We start from the raw sequence: 17,536 nt of genomic DNA, 5'->3' as shown, positions 1-17,536 counted from the left end.
AATTTCAGCAGTAAAAGACGGGCTCTCCACCGAGACGCCGGGCTCTCCACCGAGACGCTGGGCTCTCCACCGACAAACAAAGTTCAGCAGTAAAAGACGGGCTCTCCACCGAGACGCTGGGCTCTCCACCGAGACGCTGGGCTCTCCACCGACAAACCTAGTTCTGCAGTAAAAGACGGGCTCTCCACCGAGACACTGGGCTCTCCACCGAGACGCTGAGCTCTCCACCGAAAAACAAAGTTCAGCAGTAAAAGACGGGCTCTCCACCGAGACCCTGGTCTCTCCACCGAGACGCTGGGCTCTCCACCGACAAACAAAGTTCAGCAGTAAAAGACGGGCTCTCCACCGAGACGCTGGGCTCTCCACCAAGACGCTGGGCTCTCCACCGAAAAACAAAGTTCAGCAGTAAAAGACGGGCTCTCCACCGAGACGCCGGGCTCTCCACCGAGACGCTGGGCTCTCCACCGACAAACAAAGTTCAGCAGTAAAAGACGGGCTCTCCAATGAAATGCGGGTCTCTCCACCGAGACCCTGGGCTCACCACCGAAAAACAAAATTCAGCACTAAAAGACAGGCTCTCCACCGAGACGCTGGGCTCTCCACTGAGACGCTGGGCTCTCCACCGAAAAACAAATTTCAGAAGTAAAAGACGGGCTCTCCACCGAGACGCTGGGCTCTCCACCGAAAAACAAAGTTCAGCAGTAAAAGACGGGCTCTCCACCGAGACGCAGGGCTCTCCACCTAGACGCTGGGCTCTCCACCGAAAAACAAAGCTCAGCCGTAAAAGACGGGCTCTCCACCGAGACGCTGGTCTCTCCACCGAGACGCTCGGCTCTCCACCGAAAAACAAATTTCAGCAGTAAAAGACGGGCTCTCCACCGAGACACTGGTCTCTCCACCGAAAAACAAAGTTCAGCAGTAAAAGACGGGCTCTCCACTGAAATGCTGGGCTCTCCACCGAGACGCTGGGCTCACCACCGAAAAACAAAATTCAACAGTAAAAGACGGGCTCTCCACCGAGACGCTGGGCTCTCCACCGAGACGCTGGGCTCTCCACCGAAAAACAAATTTCAGCAGTAAAAGACGGGCTCTCCACCGAGATCCTGGGCTCACCACCGAGACGCTGGGCTCTCCACCGAAAAACCAAGTTCAGCAGTAAAAGACGGGCTCTCCAACGAGACGCTGGGCTCTCCACCAAAAAACAAAGTTCAGAAGTAAAAGACGGGCTCTCCACCGAGACGCTGGGCTCTCCACCGAGACGCTGGGGTCTCCACCAAAAAACAAAGTTCAGCAGTAAAAGACGGGCTCTCCACCGAGACGCCGGGCTCTCCACCGACAAACAAAGTTCAGCAGTAAAAGACGGGCTCTCCACCGAGACGCTGGGCTCTCCACCGAGACGCTGGGCTCTCCACCGAAAAACAAAGTACAGCAGTAAAAGACGGGCTCTCCACCGAGACGCTGGGCTCTCCACCGAAAAACAAAGTTCAGCAGTAAAAGACGGGCTCTCCACTGAAATGCTGGGCTCTCCACCGAGACGCTGGGCTCTCCACCGAGATGCTGGGCTCTCCACCGAGACGCTGGGCTCTCCACCGAAAAACAAATTTCAGAAGTAAAAGACGGGCTCTCCACCGAGACGATGGGCCCTCCACCGAAAACCAAAGTTCAGCAGCAAAAGACGGGCTCTCCACCGAGACACTGGGCACTCCACCTAGACGCTGGGCTCTCCACCGAGAAACAAAGTTCAGCAGTAAAAGACGGGCTCTCCACCGAGACGCTGCGCTCTCCACCGAGACGCTGGGCTCTCCACCAAAAAACAAATTTCAGCAGTAAAAGACGGGCTCTCCACCGAGACGCTGGGCTCTCCACCGAGACGCTGGGCTCTCCACCGACAAACAAAGTTCAGCAGTAAAAGACAGGCTCTCCACCGAGACGCTGGGCTCTCCACCGAGACGCTGGGCTCTCCACCGAAAAACAAAGTTCAGCAGTAAAAGACGGGCTCTCCACCGAGACGCCGGGCTCTCCACCGAGACGCTGGGCTCTCCACCGACAAACAAAGTTCAGCAGTAAAAGACGGGCTCTCCACCGAGACGCTGGGCTCTCCACCGAGACGCTGGGCTCTCCACCGACAAACAAAGTTCAGCAGTAAAAGACGGGCTCTCCACCGAGACGCTGGGTTCTCCACCGAGACGCTGAGCTCTCCACCGAAAAACAAAGTTCAGCAGTAAAAGACGGGCTCTCCACCGAGACGCTGGGCCCTCCACCAAGACGCTGGGCTCATTACCGAAAAACAAAGTTCAGCAGTAAAAGACGGGCTCTCCACCGAGACGCTGGGCTCTCCACCGAGACGCTGGGCTCATTACCGAAAAGCAAAGTTCAGAAGTAAAAGACGGGCTCTCCACCGAGACGCTGGGCTCTCCACCGAAAAACAAAGTTCAGCAGTGAAAGACGGGCTCTCCACCGAGACGCTGGGCTCTCCACCTAGACGCTGGGCTCTCCACCGAGAAACAAAATTCAGCAGTAAAAGACGGGCTCTCCACCGAGATGCTGGGCTCTCCACCGAGACGCTGGGCTCTCCACTGAGACGCTGGGCTCTCCACCGAAAAACAAAGTTCAGCAGTAAAAGACGGGCTCTCCACCGAGACGCCGGGCTCTCCACCAAGACGCTGGGCTCTCCACCGACAAACAAAGTTCAGCAGTAAAAGACGGGCTCTCCACCGAGACGCTGGGCACTCCACCTAGACGCTGGTCTCTCCACCGAGAAACAAAGTTCAGCAGTAAAAGACGGGCTCTCCACCGAGACGCTGGGCTCTCCACCGAGACGCTGGGCTCTCCACCGAAAAACAAAGTTCAGCAGTAAAAGACGGGCTCTCCACCGAAACGCTGGGCTCTCCACCGAGACGCTGGGCTCTCCACCAACAAACAAAGTTCAGCAGTAAAAGACAGGCTCTCCACCGAGACGCTGGGCTCTCCACCAAGACGCTGGGCTCTCCACCGACAAACAAAGTTCAGCACTAAAAGACGGGCTCTCCACCTAGACGCTGGGCTCATTACCGAAAAACAAAGTTCAGCAGTAAAAGACGGGCTCTCCACCGAGACGCTGGACTCTCCACCGAGACGCTGGGCTCTCCCCCGAAAAACAAAGTTCAGCAGTAAAATACGGGCTCTCCAAAGAGACGCCGGGCTCTCCACCGACAAACAAAGTTCAGCAGTAAAAGACGGGCTCTCCACCGAGACGCTGGGCTCTCCACCGAGACGCTGGGCTCTCCACCGAAAAACAAAGTTCAGCAGTAAAAGACGGGCTCTCCACCGAGACGCTGGGCTCTCCACCGAAAAACAAAGTTCAGCAGTAAAAGACGGGCTCTCCACTGAAATGCTGGGCTCTCCACCGAGACGCTGGGCTCACCACCGAAAAACAAAATTCAGCAGTAAAAGACGGGCTCTCCACCGAGACGCTGGGCTCTCCACCGAGACGCTGGGCTCTCCACCGAAAAAAAAATTTCAGCAGTAAAAGACGGGCTCTCCACAGAGACCCTGGGCTCACCACCGAGACGCTGGGCTCTCCACCGAAAAACCAAGTTCAGCAGTAAAAGACGGGCTCTCCACCAAGACGCTGGGCTCATTACCGAAAAACAAAGTTCAGCAGTAAAAGACAGGCTCTCCACCGAGACGCTGGACTCTCCACCGAGACGCTGGTCTCTCCCCCGAAAAACAAAGTTCAGCAGTAAAAGACGGGCTCTCCAACGAGACGCCGGGCTCTCCACCGACAAACAAAGTTCAGCAGTAAAAGACGGGCTCTCCACCGAGACGCTGGGCTCTCCACCGAGACGCTGGGCTCTCCACCGAAAAACAAATTTCAGCAGTAAAAGACGGGCTCTACACCGAGACGCTGGGCTCTCCACCGAGACGCTGGGCTCTCCACCGAGACGCTGGGCTCTCCACCGACAAACAAAGTTCAGCAGTAAAAGAGGGGCTCTCCACCGAGACGCTGGGCTCTCCACCGAGACGCTGAGCTCTCCACCGGAAAACAAAGTTCAGCAGTAAAAGACGGGCTCTCCACCGAGACGCTGGGCCCTCCACCAAGACGCTGTGCTCATTACCGAAAAACAAAGTTCAGCAGTAAAAGACGGGCTCTCCACCGGGAAGCTGGGCTCTCCACCGAGACGCTGGGATCATTACCGAAAAGCAAAGTTCAGAAGGAAAGGACGGGCTCTCCACCGAGACGCTGGGCTCTCCACCGAAAAACAAAGTTCAGCAGTGAAAGACGGGCTCTCCACCGAGACGCTGGGCTCTCCACCGAGACGCTGGGCTCTCCACCGAGAAACAAAATTCAGCAGTAAAAGACGGCTCTCCACCGAGATGCTGGGCTCTCCACCGAGACGCTGGGCTATCCACTGAGACGCTGGGCTCTCCACCGAAAAACAAAGTTCAGAAGTAAAAGACGGGCTCTCCACCGAGACGCTGGGCTCTCCACCGAAAAACAAAGTTCAGCAGTAAAAGGCGGGCTCTCCACCGAGACGCCGGGCTCTCCACCGAGACGCTGGGCTCTCCACCGACAAACAAAGTTCAGCAGTAAAAGACGGGCTCTCCACCGAGACGCTGGGCACTCCACCTAGACGCTGGGCTCTCCACCGAGAAACAAAGTTCAGCAGTAAAAGACGGGCTCTCCACCGAGACGCTGGGCTCTCCACCGAGACGCTGGGCTCTCCACCGAAAAACAAATTTCAGCAGTAAAAGACGGGCTCTCCACCGAGACGCTGGGCTCTCCACCGAGACGCTGGGCTCTCCACCGACAAACAAAGTTCAGCAGTAAAAGACAGTCTCTCCACCGAGACGCTGGGCTCTCCACCAAGACGCTGGCCTCTCCACCGACAAACAAAGTTCAGCAGTAAAAGACGGGCTCTCCACCGAGACGCTGGGCTCTCCACCGAGGCGCTGGGCTCTCCACCGAAAAACAAAGTTCAGCAGTAAAAGACGGGCTCTCCACCGAGACGCTGGGCTCTCCACCGAAAAACAACGTTCAGCAGTAAAAGACGGGCTCTCCACTGAAATGCTGGGCTCTCCACCGAGACGCTGGACTCACCACCGAAAAACAAAATTCAGCAGTAAAAGACGGGCTCTCCACCGAGACGCTAGGCTCTCCACCGAGACGCTGGGCTCTCCACCGAAAAACAAATTTCAGCAGTAAAAGACGGGCTCTCCACAGAGACCCTGGGCTCGCCACCGAGACGCTGGGCTCTCCACCGAAAAACCAAGTTCAGCAGTAAAAACGGGCTCTCCACCAAGACGCTGGGCTCATTACCGAAAAACAAAGTTCAGCAGTAAAAGACGGGCTCTCCACCGAGACGCTGGACTCTCCACCGAGACGCTGGGCTCTCCCCCGAAAAACAAAGTTCAGCAGTAAAAGACGGGCTCTCCAACGAGACGCCGGGCTCTCCACCGACAAACAAAGTTCAGCAGTAAAAGACGGGCTCTCCACCGAGACGCTGGGCTCTCCACCGAAAAACAAAGTTCAGCAGTAAAAGACGGGCTATCCACAGAGACCCTGGGCTCACCACCGAGACGCTGGGCTCTCTACCGAAAAACCAAGTTCAGCAGTAAAAGACGGGCTCTCCACCGAGACGCTGGGCTCTCCACCGAGACGCTGGGCTCTCCACCGAAAAACAAATTTCAGCAGTAAAAGACGGGCTCTCCACAGAGACCCTGGGCTCACCACCGAGACGCTGGGCTCTCCACCGAAAAACCAAGTTCAGAAGTAAAAGACGGGCTCTCCACCAAGACGCTGGGCTCATTACCGAAAAACAAAGTTCAGCAGTAAAAGACGGGCTCTCCACCGAGACGCTGGACTCTCCACCGAGACGCTGGGCTCTCCCCCGAAAAACAAAGTTCAGCAGTAAAAGACGGGCTCTACACAGAGACGCCGGGCTCTCCACCGACAAACAAAGTTCAGCAGTAAAAGACGGGCTCTCCACCGAGACGCTGGGCTCTCCACCGAGACGCTGGGCTCTCCACCGACAAACAAAGTTCAGCAGTAAAAGACGGGCTCTCCACCGAGACGCTAAGCTCTCCACCGAGACGCTGGGCTCTCCACCGAAAAACAAATTTCAGCAGTAAAAGACGGGCTCTACACCGAGACGCTGGGCTCTCCACCGAGACGCTGGGCTCTCCACCGAGACGCTGGGCTCTCCACCAAGACGCTGGGCTCTCCACCGACAAACATAGTTCAGCAGTAAAAGACGGGCTCTCCACCGAGACGCTGGGCTCTCCACCGAGACGCTGAGCTCTCCACCGAAAAACAAAGTTCAGCAGTAAAAGACGGGCTCTCCACCGAGACGCTGGGCCCTCCACCAAGACGCTGGGCTCATTACCGAAAAACAAAGTTCAGCAGTAAAAGACGGGCTCTCCACCGAGACGCTGTGCTCTCCACCGAGACGCTGGGCTCTCCACCGAGAAACAAAATTCAGCAGTAAAAGACGGCTCTCCACCGAGATGCTGGGCTCTCCACCGAGACGCTGGGCTATCCACTGAGACGCTGGGCTCTCCACCGAAAAACAAAGTTCAGAAGTAAAAGACGGGCTCTCCACCGAGACGCTGGGCTCTCCACCAAAAAACAAAGTTCAGCAGTAAAAGACGGGCTCTCCACCGAGACGCCGGGCTCTCCACCGAGACGCTGGGCTCTCCACCGACAAACAAAGTTCAGCAGTAAAAGACGGGCTCTCCACCGAGACGCTGGGCACTCCACCTAGACGCTGGGCTCTCCACCGAGAAACAAAGTTCAGCAGTAAAAGACGGGCTCTCCACCGAGACGCTGGGCTCTCCACCGAGACGCTGGGCTCTCCACCGAAAAACAAATTTCAGCAGTAAAAGACGGGCTCTCCACCGAGACGCTGGGCTCTCCACCGAGACGCTGGGCTCTCCACCGACAAACAAAGTTCAGCAGTAAAAGACAGTCTCTCCACCGAGACGCTGGGCTCTCCACCAAGACGCTGGCCTCTCCACCGACAAACAAAGTTCAGCAGTAAAAGACGGGCTCTCCACCGAGACGCTGGACTCTCCACAGAGACGCTGGGCTCTCCCCCGAAAAACAAAGTTCAGCAGTAAAAGATGGGCTCTCCAACGAGACGCCGGGCTCTCCACCGACAAAGTTCAGCAGTAAAAGACGGGCTCTCCACCGAGACGCTGGGCTCTCCACCGAGACGCTGGGCTCTCCACCGAAAAACAAAGTTCAGCAGTAAAAGACGGGCTCTCCACCGAGACGCTGGGCTCTCCACCGAAAAACAAAGTTCAGCAGTAAAAGACGGGCTCTCCACTGAAATGCTGGGCTCTCCACCGAGACGCTGGGCTCACCACCGAAAAACAAAATTCAGCAGTAAAAGAGGGGCTCTCCACCGAGACGCTGGGCACTCCACCTAGACGCTGGGCTCTCCACCGAAAAACAAAGCTCAGCAGTAAAAGACGGGCTCTCCACCGAGACGCTGGGCACTCCACCTAGACGCTGGGCTCTCCACCGAAAAACAAAGTTCAGCAGTAAAAGACGGGCTCTCCACCGAGACGCTGGGCTCTCCACCGAAAAACAAAGTTCAGCAGTAAAAGACGGGCTCTCCACTGAGACGCTGGGCACTCCACCTAGACGCTGGGCTCTCCACCGAAAAACAAAGCTCAGCAGTAAAAGACGGGCTCTCCACCGAGACGCTGGGCTCTCCACCGAGACGCGGGGCTCTCCACCGAAAAACAAAGTTCAGCAGTAAAAGACTGGCTCTCCACCGAGACGCTGGGCACTCCACCTAGACGCTGGGCTCTCCACCGAAAAACAAAGTTCAGCAGTAAAAGACGGGCTCTCCACCGAGACGCTGGGCACTCCACCTAGACGCTGGGCACTCCACCGAAAAACAAAGTTCAGCAGTAAAAGACGGGCTCTCCACCGAGACGCTGGGCTCTCCACCAAGACGCAGGGCTCTCCACCGAAAAACAAAGTTCAGCAGTAAAAGACGGGCTCTCCACCGAGACGCCGGGCTCTCCACCGAGACGCTGGGCTCTCCACCGACAAACAAAGTTCAGCAGTAAAAGACGGGCTCTCCACCGAGACGCTGGGCTCTCCACCGAGACGCTGGGCTCTCCACCGAGACGCTGAGCTCTCCACCAAAAAACAAAGTTCAGCAGTAAAAGACGGGCTCTCCACCGAGACGCTGGCCTCTCCACCGAGACGCTGGGCTCTCCACCAAGACGCAGGGCTCTCAACCGAAAAACAAAGTTCAGCAGTAAAAGACGGGCTCACCACCGAGACGCGGGGCTCTCCACCGAAAAACAAATTTCAGCAGTAAAAGACGGGCTCTCCACCGAGACCCTGGTCTCACCACCGAGACGCTGGGCTCTCCCCCGAAAAATCAAGTTCAGCAGTAAAAGACAGGCTCTCCACCGAGACGCTGGGCTCTCCACCGAAAAACAAAGTTCAGCAGTAAAAGACGGGCTCTCCACCGAGACGCTGGGCTCTCCACCGAAAAACAAAGTTCAGGAGTAAAAGACGGGCTCTCCACCGAGACGCCGGGCTCTCCACCGACAAACAAAGTTCAGCAGTAAAAGACGGGCTCTCCACCGAGACGCTGGGCTCTCCACCGAGATTCTGGGCTCACCACCGAGACGCTGGGGTCTCCACCAAAAAACAAATTTCAGCAGTAAAAGACGGGCTCTCCACCGAGACGCCGGGCTCTCCACCGACAAACAAAGTTCAGCAGTAAAAGACGGGCTCTCCACCGAGACGCTGGGCTCTCCACCGAGACGCTGGGCTCTCCACCGAAAAACAAAGTACAGCAGTAAAAGACGGGCTCTCCACCGAGACGCTGGGCTCTCCACCGAAAAACAAAGTTCAGCAGTAAAAGACGGGCTCTCCACTGAAATGCTGGGCTCACCACCGAGACGCGGGGCTCTCCACCGAAAAACAAATTTCAGCAGTAAAAGACGGGCTCTCCACCGAGACCCTGGGCTCACCACCGAGACGCTGGGCTCTCCCCCGAAAAAACAAGTTCAGCAGTAAAAGACAGGCTCTCCACCGAGACGCTGGGCTCTCCACCGAAAAACAAAGCTCAGCAGTAAAAGACGGGCTCACCACCGTGACGCTGGGCTCTCCACCGAGACGCTGGGCTCTCCACCGAAAAACAAAGTCCAGAAGTAAAAGACGGGCTCTCCACCGAGACGCTGGGCTCTCCACCGAGATGCTGGGCTCTCCACCGAGACGCTGGGCTCTCCACCGAAAAACAAATTTCAGAAGTAAAAGACGGGCTCTCCACCGAGACGACGGGCCCTCCACCGAAAACCAAAGTTCAGCAGCAAAAGACGGGCTCTCCACTGAGACACTGGGCACTCCACCTAGACGCTGGGCTGTCCACCGAGAAACAAAGTTCAGCGGTAAAAGACGGGCTCTCCACCGAGACGCTGGGCTCTCCACCGAGACGCTGGGCTCTCCACCGAAAAACAAATTTCAGCAGTAAAAGACGGGCTCTCCACCGAGACGCTGGGCTCTCCACCGAGACGCTGGGCTCTCCACCGACAAACAAAGTTCAGCAGTAAAAGACAGGCTCTCCACCGAGACGCTGGGCTTTCCACCAAGACGCTGGGCTCTCCACCGAAAAACAAAGTTCAGCAGTAAAAGACGGGCTCTCCACCGAGACGCCGGGCTCTCCACCGAGACGCTGGGCTCTCCACCGACAAACAAAGTTCAGCAGTAAAAGACGGGCTCTCCAGCGAGACGCTGGGCTCTCCACCGAGACGCTGGGCTCTCCACAGACAAACAAAGTTCAGCAGTAAAAGACGGGCTCTCCACCGAGACGCTGGGCTCTCCACCGAGACGCTGAGCTCTCCACCGAAAAACAAAGTTCAGCAGTAAAAGACGGGCTCTCCACCGAGACGCTGGGCCCTCCACCAAGACGCTGGGCTCATTACCGAAAAACAAAGTTCAGCAGTAAAAGACGGGCTCTCCACCGAGACGCTGGGCTCTCCACCGAGACGCTGGGCTCATTACCGAAAAGCAAAGTTCAGAAGTAAAAGACGGGCTCTCCACCAAGACGCTGGGATCTCCACCAAAAAACAACGTTCAGCAGTGAAAGACGGGCTCTCCACCGAGACGCTGGATTCTCCACCTAGACGCTCGGCTCTCCACCGAGAAACAAAATTCAGCAGTAAAAGACGGGCTCTCCACCGAGATGCTGGGCTCTCCACCGAGACGCTGGGCTCTCCACTGAGACGCTGGGCTCTCCACCGAAAAACAAAATTCAGAAGTAAAAGACGGGCTCTCCACCGAGACGCTGGGCTCTCCACCGAAAAACAAAGTTCAGCAGTAAAAGACGGGCTCTCCACCGAGACGCCGGGCTCTCCACCGAGACACTGGGCTCTCCACCGACAAACAAATTTCAGCAGTAAAAGACGGGCTCTCCACCGAGACGCTGGGCACTCCACCTAGACGCTGGGCTCTCCACCGAGAAACAAAGTTCAGCAGTAAAAGACGGGCTCTCCACCGACACGCTGGGCTCTCCACCGAGACGCTGGGCTCTCCACCGAAAAACAAATTTCAGCAGTAAAAGACGGGCTCTCCACCGAGACGCTGGGCTCTCCACCGAGACGCTGGGCTCTCCACCGACAAACAAAGTTCAGCAGTAAAAGACAGGCTCTCCACCGAGACGCTGGGCTCTCCACCGAGGCGCTGGGCTCTCCACCGAAAAACAAAGTTCAGCAGTAAAAGACGGGCTCTCCACCGAGACGCTGGGCTCTCCACCGAAAAACAAAGTTCAGCAGTAAAAGACGGGCTCTCCACTGAAATGCTGGGCTCTCCACCGAGACGCTGGACTCACCACCGAAAAACAAAATTCAGCAGTAAAAGACGGGCTCTCCACCGAGACGCTGGGCTCTCCACCGAGACGCTGGGCTCTCCACCGAAAAACAAATTTCAGCAGTAAAAGACGGGCTCTCCACAGAGACCCTCGACTCACCACCGAGACGCTGGGCTCTCCACCGAAAAACCAAGTTCAGCAGTAAAAGACGGGCTCACCACCAAGACGCTGGGCTCATTACCGAAAAACAAAGTTCAGCAGTAAAAGACGGGCTCTCCACCGAGACGCTGGACTCTCCACCGAGACGCTGGGCTCTCCCCCGAAAAACAAAGTTCAGCAGTAAAAGACGGGCTCTCCACCGAGACGCTGGGCTCTCCACCTAGACGCTGGGCTCTCCACCGAGAAACAAAATTCAGCAGTAAAAGACGGGCTCTCCACCGAGATGCTGGGCTCTCCACCGAGACGCTGGGCTCTCCACTGAGTAGCTGAGCTCTCCACCGAAAAACAAAGTTCAGAAGTAAAAGACGGGCTCTCCACCGAGACGCTGGGCTCTCCACCGAAAAACAAAGTTCAGCAGTAAAAGACGGGCTCTCCACCGAGACGCCAGGCTCTCCACCGAGACGCTGGGCTCTCCACCGACAAACAAAGTTCAGCAGTAAGAGACGGGCTCTCCACCGAGACGCTGGGCTCTCCACCGAGACGCTGGGCTCTCCACCGAAAAACAAATTTCAGCAGTAAAAGACGGGCTCTCCACCGAGACGCTGGGCTCTCCACCGAGACGCTGGGCTCTCCACCGACAAACAAAGTTCAGCAGTAAAAGACAGGCTCTCCACCGAGACGCTGGGCTCTCCACCGAGGCGCTGGGCTCTCCACCGAAAAACAAAGTTCAGCAGTAAAAGACGGGCTCTCCACCGAGACGCTGGGCTCTCCACCGAAAAACAAAGTTCAGCAGTAAAAGACGGGCTCTCCACTGAAATGCTGGGCTCTCCACCGAGACGCTGGACTCACCACCGAAAAACAAAATTCAGCAGTAAAAGACGGGCTCTCCACCGAGACGCTGGGCTCTCCACCGAGACGCTGGGCTCTCCACCGAAAAACAAATTTCAGCAGTAAAAGACGGGCTCTCCACAGAGACCCTCGGCTCACCACCGAGACGCTGGGCTCTCCACTGAAAAACCAAGTTCAGCAGTAAAAGACGGGCTCACCACCAAGACGCTGGGCTCATTACCGAAAAACAAAGTTCAGCAGTAAAAGACGGGCTCTCCACCGAGACGCTGGACTCTCCACCGAGACGCTGGGCTCTCCCCCGAAAAACAAAGTTCAGCAGTAAAAGACGGGCTCTCCAACGAGACGCCGGGCTCTCCACCGACAAACAAAGTTCAGCAGTAAAAGACGGGCTCTCCACCGAGACGCTGGGCTCTCCACCGAGACGCTGGGCTCTCCACCGAAAAACAAAGTTCAGCAGTAAAAGACGGGCTCTCCACCGAGACGCTGGGCTCTCCACCGAGACGCTGGGCTCTCCACCGACAAACAAAGTTCAGCAGTAAAAGACAGGCTCTCCACCGAGACGCTGGGCTCTCCACCAAGACGCTGGGCTCTCCACCGAAAAACAAAGTTCAGCAGTAAAAGACGGGCTCTCCACCGAGACGCTGGGCTCTCCACCGAAAAACAAAGTTCAGCAGTAAAAGACGGGCTCTCCACTGAAATGCTGGGCTCTCCACCGAGACGCTGGGCTCACCACCGAAAAACAAAATTCAGCAGTAAAAGACGGGCTCTCCACCGAGACGCTGGGCTCTCCACCGAGACGCTGGGCTCTCCACCGAAAAACAAATTTCAGCAGTAAAAGACGGGCTCTCCACAGAGACCCTGGGCTCACCACCGAGACGCTGGGCTCTCCACCGAAAAACCAAGTTCAGCAGTAAAAGACGGGCTCTCCACCAAGACGCTGGGCTCATTACCGAAAAACAAAGTTCAGCAGTAAAAGACAGGCTCACCACCGAGACGCTGGACTCTCCACCGAGACGCTGGGCTCTCCCCCGAAAAACAAAGTTCAGCAGTAAAAGACGGGCTCTCCAACGAGACGCCGGGCTCTCCACCGACAAACAAAGTTCAGCAGTAAAAGACGGGCTCTCCACCGAGACGCTGGGCTCTCCACCGAGACGCTGGGCTCTCCACAGACAAACAAAGTTCAGCAGTAAAAGACGGGCTCTCCACCGAGACGCTGGGCTCTCCACCGAGACGCTGAGCTCTCCACCGAAAAACAAAGTTCAGCAGTAAAAGACGGGCTCTCCACCGAGACGCTGGGCCCTCCACCAAGACGCTGGGCTCATTACCGAAAAACAAAGTTCAGCAGTAAAAGACGGGCTCTCCACCGAGACGCTGGGCTCTCCACCGAGACGCTGGGCTCATTACCGAAAAGCAAAGTTCAGAAGTAAAAGACGGGCTCTCCACCAAGACGCTGGGATCTCCACCAAAAAACAACGTTCAGCAGTGAAAGACGGGCTCTCCACCGAGACGCTGGATTCTCCACCTAGACGCTCGGCTCTCCACCGAGAAACAAAATTCAGCAGTAAAAGACGGGCTCTCCACCGAGATGCTGGGCTCTCCACCGAGACGCTGGGCTCTCCACTGAGACGCTGGGCTCTCCACCGAAAAACAAAATTCAGAAGTAAAAGACGGGCTCTCCACCGAGACGCTGGGCTCTCCACCGAAAAACAAAGTTCAGCAGTAAAAGACGGGCTCTCCACCGAGACGCCGGGCTCTCCACCGAGACACTGGGCTCTCCACCGACAAACAAATTTCAGCAGTAAAAGACGGGCTCTCCACCGAGACGCTGGGCACTCCACCTAGACGCTGGGCTCTCCACCGAGAAACAAAGTTCAGCAGTAAAAGACGGGCTCTCCACCGACACGCTGGGCTCTCCACCGAGACGCTGGGCTCTCCACCGAAAAACAAATTTCAGCAGTAAAAGACGGGCTCTCCACCGAGACGCTGGGCTCTCCACCGAGACGCTGGGCTCTCCACCGACAAACAAAGTTCAGCAGTAAAAGACAGGCTCTCCACCGAGACGCTGGGCTCTCCACCGAGGCGCTGGGCTCTCCACCGAAAAACAAAATTCAGCAGTAAAAGACGGGCTCTCCACCGAGACGCTGGGCTCTCCACCGAGACGCTGGGCTCTCCACCGAAAAACAAAGTTCAGCAGTAAAAGACGGGCTCTCCACTGAAATGCTGGGCTCTCCACCGAGACGCTGGACTCACCACCGAAAAACAAAATTCAGCAGTAAAAGACGGGCTCTCCACCGAGACGCTGGGCTCTCCACCGAGACGCTGGGCTCTCCACCGAAAAACAAATTTCAGCAGTAAAAGACGGGCTCTCCACAGAGACCCTCGACTCACCACCGAGACGCTGGGCTCTCCACCGAAAAACCAAGTTCAGCAGTAAAAGACGGGCTCACCACCAAGACGCTGGGCTCATTACCGAAAAACAAAGTTCAGCAGTAAAAGACGGGCTCTCCACCGAGACGCTGGACTCTCCACCGAGACGCTGGGCTCTCCCCCGAAAAACAAAGTTCAGCAGTAAAAGACGGGCTCTCCACCGAGACGCTGGGCTCTCCACCTAGACGCTGGGCTCTCCACCGAGAAACAAAATTCAGCAGTAAAAGACGGGCTCTCCACCGAGATGCTGGGCTCTCCACCGAGACGCTGGGCTCTCCACTGAGTAGCTGAGCTCTCCACCGAAAAACAAAGTTCAGAAGTAAAAGACGGGCTCTCCACCGAGACGCTGGGCTCTCCACCGAAAAACAAAGTTCAGCAGTAAAAGACGGGCTCTCCACCGAGACGCCAGGCTCTCCACCGAGACGCTGGGCTCTCCACCGACAAACAAAGTTCAGCAGTAAGAGACGGGCTCTCCACCGAGACGCTGGGCTCTCCACCGAGACGCTGGGCTCTCCACCGAAAAACAAATTTCAGCAGTAAAAGACGGGCTCTCCACCGAGACGCTGGGCTCTCCACCGAGACGCTGGGCTCTCCACCGACAAACAAAGTTCAGCAGTAAAAGACAGGCTCTCCACCGAGACGCTGGGCTCTCCACCGAGGCGCTGGGCTCTCCACCGAAAAACAAAGTTCAGCAGTAAAAGACGGGCTCTCCACCGAGACGCTGGGCTCTCCACCGAAAAACAAAGTTCAGCAGTAAAAGACGGGCTCTCCACTGAAATGCTGGGCTCTCCACCGAGACGCTGGGCTCTCCACCGAAAAACAAATTTCAGCAGTAAAAGACGGGCTCTCCACAGAGACCCTCGGCTCACCACCGAGACGCTGGGCTCTCCACTGAAAAACCAAGTTCAGCAGTAAAAGACGGGCTCACCACCAAGACGCTGGGCTCATTACCGAAAAACAAAGTTCAGCAGTAAAAGACGGGCTCTCCACCGAGACGCTGGACTCTCCACCGAGACGCTGGGCTCTCCCCCGAAAAACAAAGTTCAGCAGTAAAAGACGGGCTCTCCAACGAGACGCCGGGCTCTCCACCGACAAACAAAGTTCAGCAGTAAAAGACGGGCTCTCCACCGAGACGCTGGGCTCTCCACCGAGACGCTGGGCTCTCCACCGAAAAACAAAGTTCAGCAGTAAAAGACGGGCTCTCCACCGAGACGCTGGGCTCTCCACCGAGACGCTGGGCTCTCCACCGACAAACAAAGTTCAGCAGTAAAAGACAGGCTCTCCACCGAGACGCTGGGCTCTCCACCAAGACGCTGGGCTCTCCACCGAAAAACAAAGTTCAGCAGTAAAAGACGGGCTCTCCACCGAGACGCTGGGCTCTCCACCGAAAAACAAAGTTCAGCAGTAAAAGACGGGCTCTCCACTGAAATGCTGGGCTCTCCACCGAGACGCTGGGCTCACCACCGAAAAACAAAATTCAGCAGTAAAAGACGGGCTCTCCACCGAGACGCTGGGCTCTCCACCGAGACGCTGGGCTCTCCACCGAAAAACAAATTTCAGCAGTAAAAGACGGGCTCTCCACAGAGACCCTGGGCTCACCACCGAGACGCTGGGCTCTCCACCGAAAAACCAAGTTCAGCAGTAAAAGACGGGCTCTCCACCAAGACGCTGGGCTCATTACCGAAAAACAAAGTTCAGCAGTAAAAGACAGGCTCACCACCGAGACGCTGGACTCTCCACCGAGACGCTGGGCTCTCCCCCGAAAAACAAAGTTCAGCAGTAAAAGACGGGCTCTCCAACGAGACGCCGGGCTCTCCACCGACAAACAAAGTTCAGCAGTAAAAGACGGGCTCTCCACCGAGACGCTGGGCTCTCCATCGAAAAACAAAGTGCAGCAGTGAAAGACGGGCTCTCCACCGAGACGCTGGGCTCTCCACCTAGACGCTGGGCTCTCCACCGAGAAACAAAATTCAGCAGTAAAAGACGGGCTCTCCACCGAGATGCTGGGCTCTCCACCGAGACGCCGGGCTCTCCACCGACAAACAAAGTTCAGCAGTAAAAGACGGGCTCTCCACCGAGACGCTGGGCTCTCCACCGAGATGCTGGGCTCACCACCGAGACGCTGGGGTCTCCACCAAAAAACAAAGTTCAGCAGTAAAAGACGGGCTCTCCACCGAGACGCCGGGCTCTCCACCGACAAACAAAGTTCAGCAGTAAAAGACGGGCTCTCCACCGAGACGCTGGGCTCTCCACCGAGACGCTGGGCTCTCCACCGAAAAACAAAGTACAGCAGTAAAAGACGGGCTCTCCACCGAGACGCTGGGCTCTCCACCGAAAAACAAAGTTCAGCAGTAAAAGACGGGCTCTCCACTGAAATGCTGGGCTCACCACCGAGACGCGGGGCTCTCCACCGAAAAACAAATTTCAGCAGTAAAAGACGGGCTCTCCACCGAGACCCTGGGCTCACCACCGAGACGCTGGGCTCTCCCCCGAAAAACCAAGTTCAGCAGTAAAAGACAGGCTCTCCACCGAGACGCTGGGCTCTCCACCGAAAAACAAAGCTCAGCAGTAAAAGACGGGCTCACCACCGTGACGCTGGGCTCTCCACCGAGACGCTGGGCTCTCCACCGAAAAACAAAGTCCAGAAGTAAAAGACGGGCTCTCCACCGAGACGCTGGGCTCTCCACCGAGATGCTGGGCTCTCCACCGAGACGCTGGGCTCTCCACCGAAAAACAAATTTCAGAAGTAAATGACGGGCTCTCCACCGAGACGACGGGCCCTCCACCGAAAACCAAAGTTCAGCAGCAAAAGACGGGCTCTCCACCGAGACACTGGGCACTCCACCTAGACGCTGGGCTCTCCACCGAGAAACAAAGTTCAGCGGTAAAAGACGGGCTCTCCACCGAGACGCTGGGCTCTCCACCGAGACGCTGGGCTCTCCACCGAAAAACAAATTTCAGCAGTAAAAGACGGGCTCTCCACCGAGACGCTGGGCTCTCCACCGAGACGCTGGGCTCTCCACCGACAAACAAAGTTCAGCAGTAAAAGACAGGCTCTCCACCGAGACGCTGGGCTTTCCACCAAGACGCTGGGCTCTCCACCGAAAAACAAAGTTCAGCAGTAAAAGACGGGCTCTCCACCGAGACGCCGGGCTCTCCACCGAGACGCTGGGCTCTCCACCGACAAACAAAGTTCAGCAGTAAAAGACGGGCTCTCCAGCGAGACGCTGGGCTCTCCACCGAGACGCTGGGCTCTCCACAGACAAACAAAGTTCAGCAGTAAA

Source organism: Lathamus discolor, unplaced genomic scaffold (assembly GCF_037157495.1).
Source record: "Lathamus discolor isolate bLatDis1 unplaced genomic scaffold, bLatDis1.hap1 Scaffold_78, whole genome shotgun sequence".
NCBI lineage: Eukaryota > Metazoa > Chordata > Aves > Psittaciformes > Psittacidae > Lathamus > Lathamus discolor.
The sequence above is the reverse complement of the archived record's forward strand: the minus strand, read 5'-3'. Positions refer to the sequence as shown.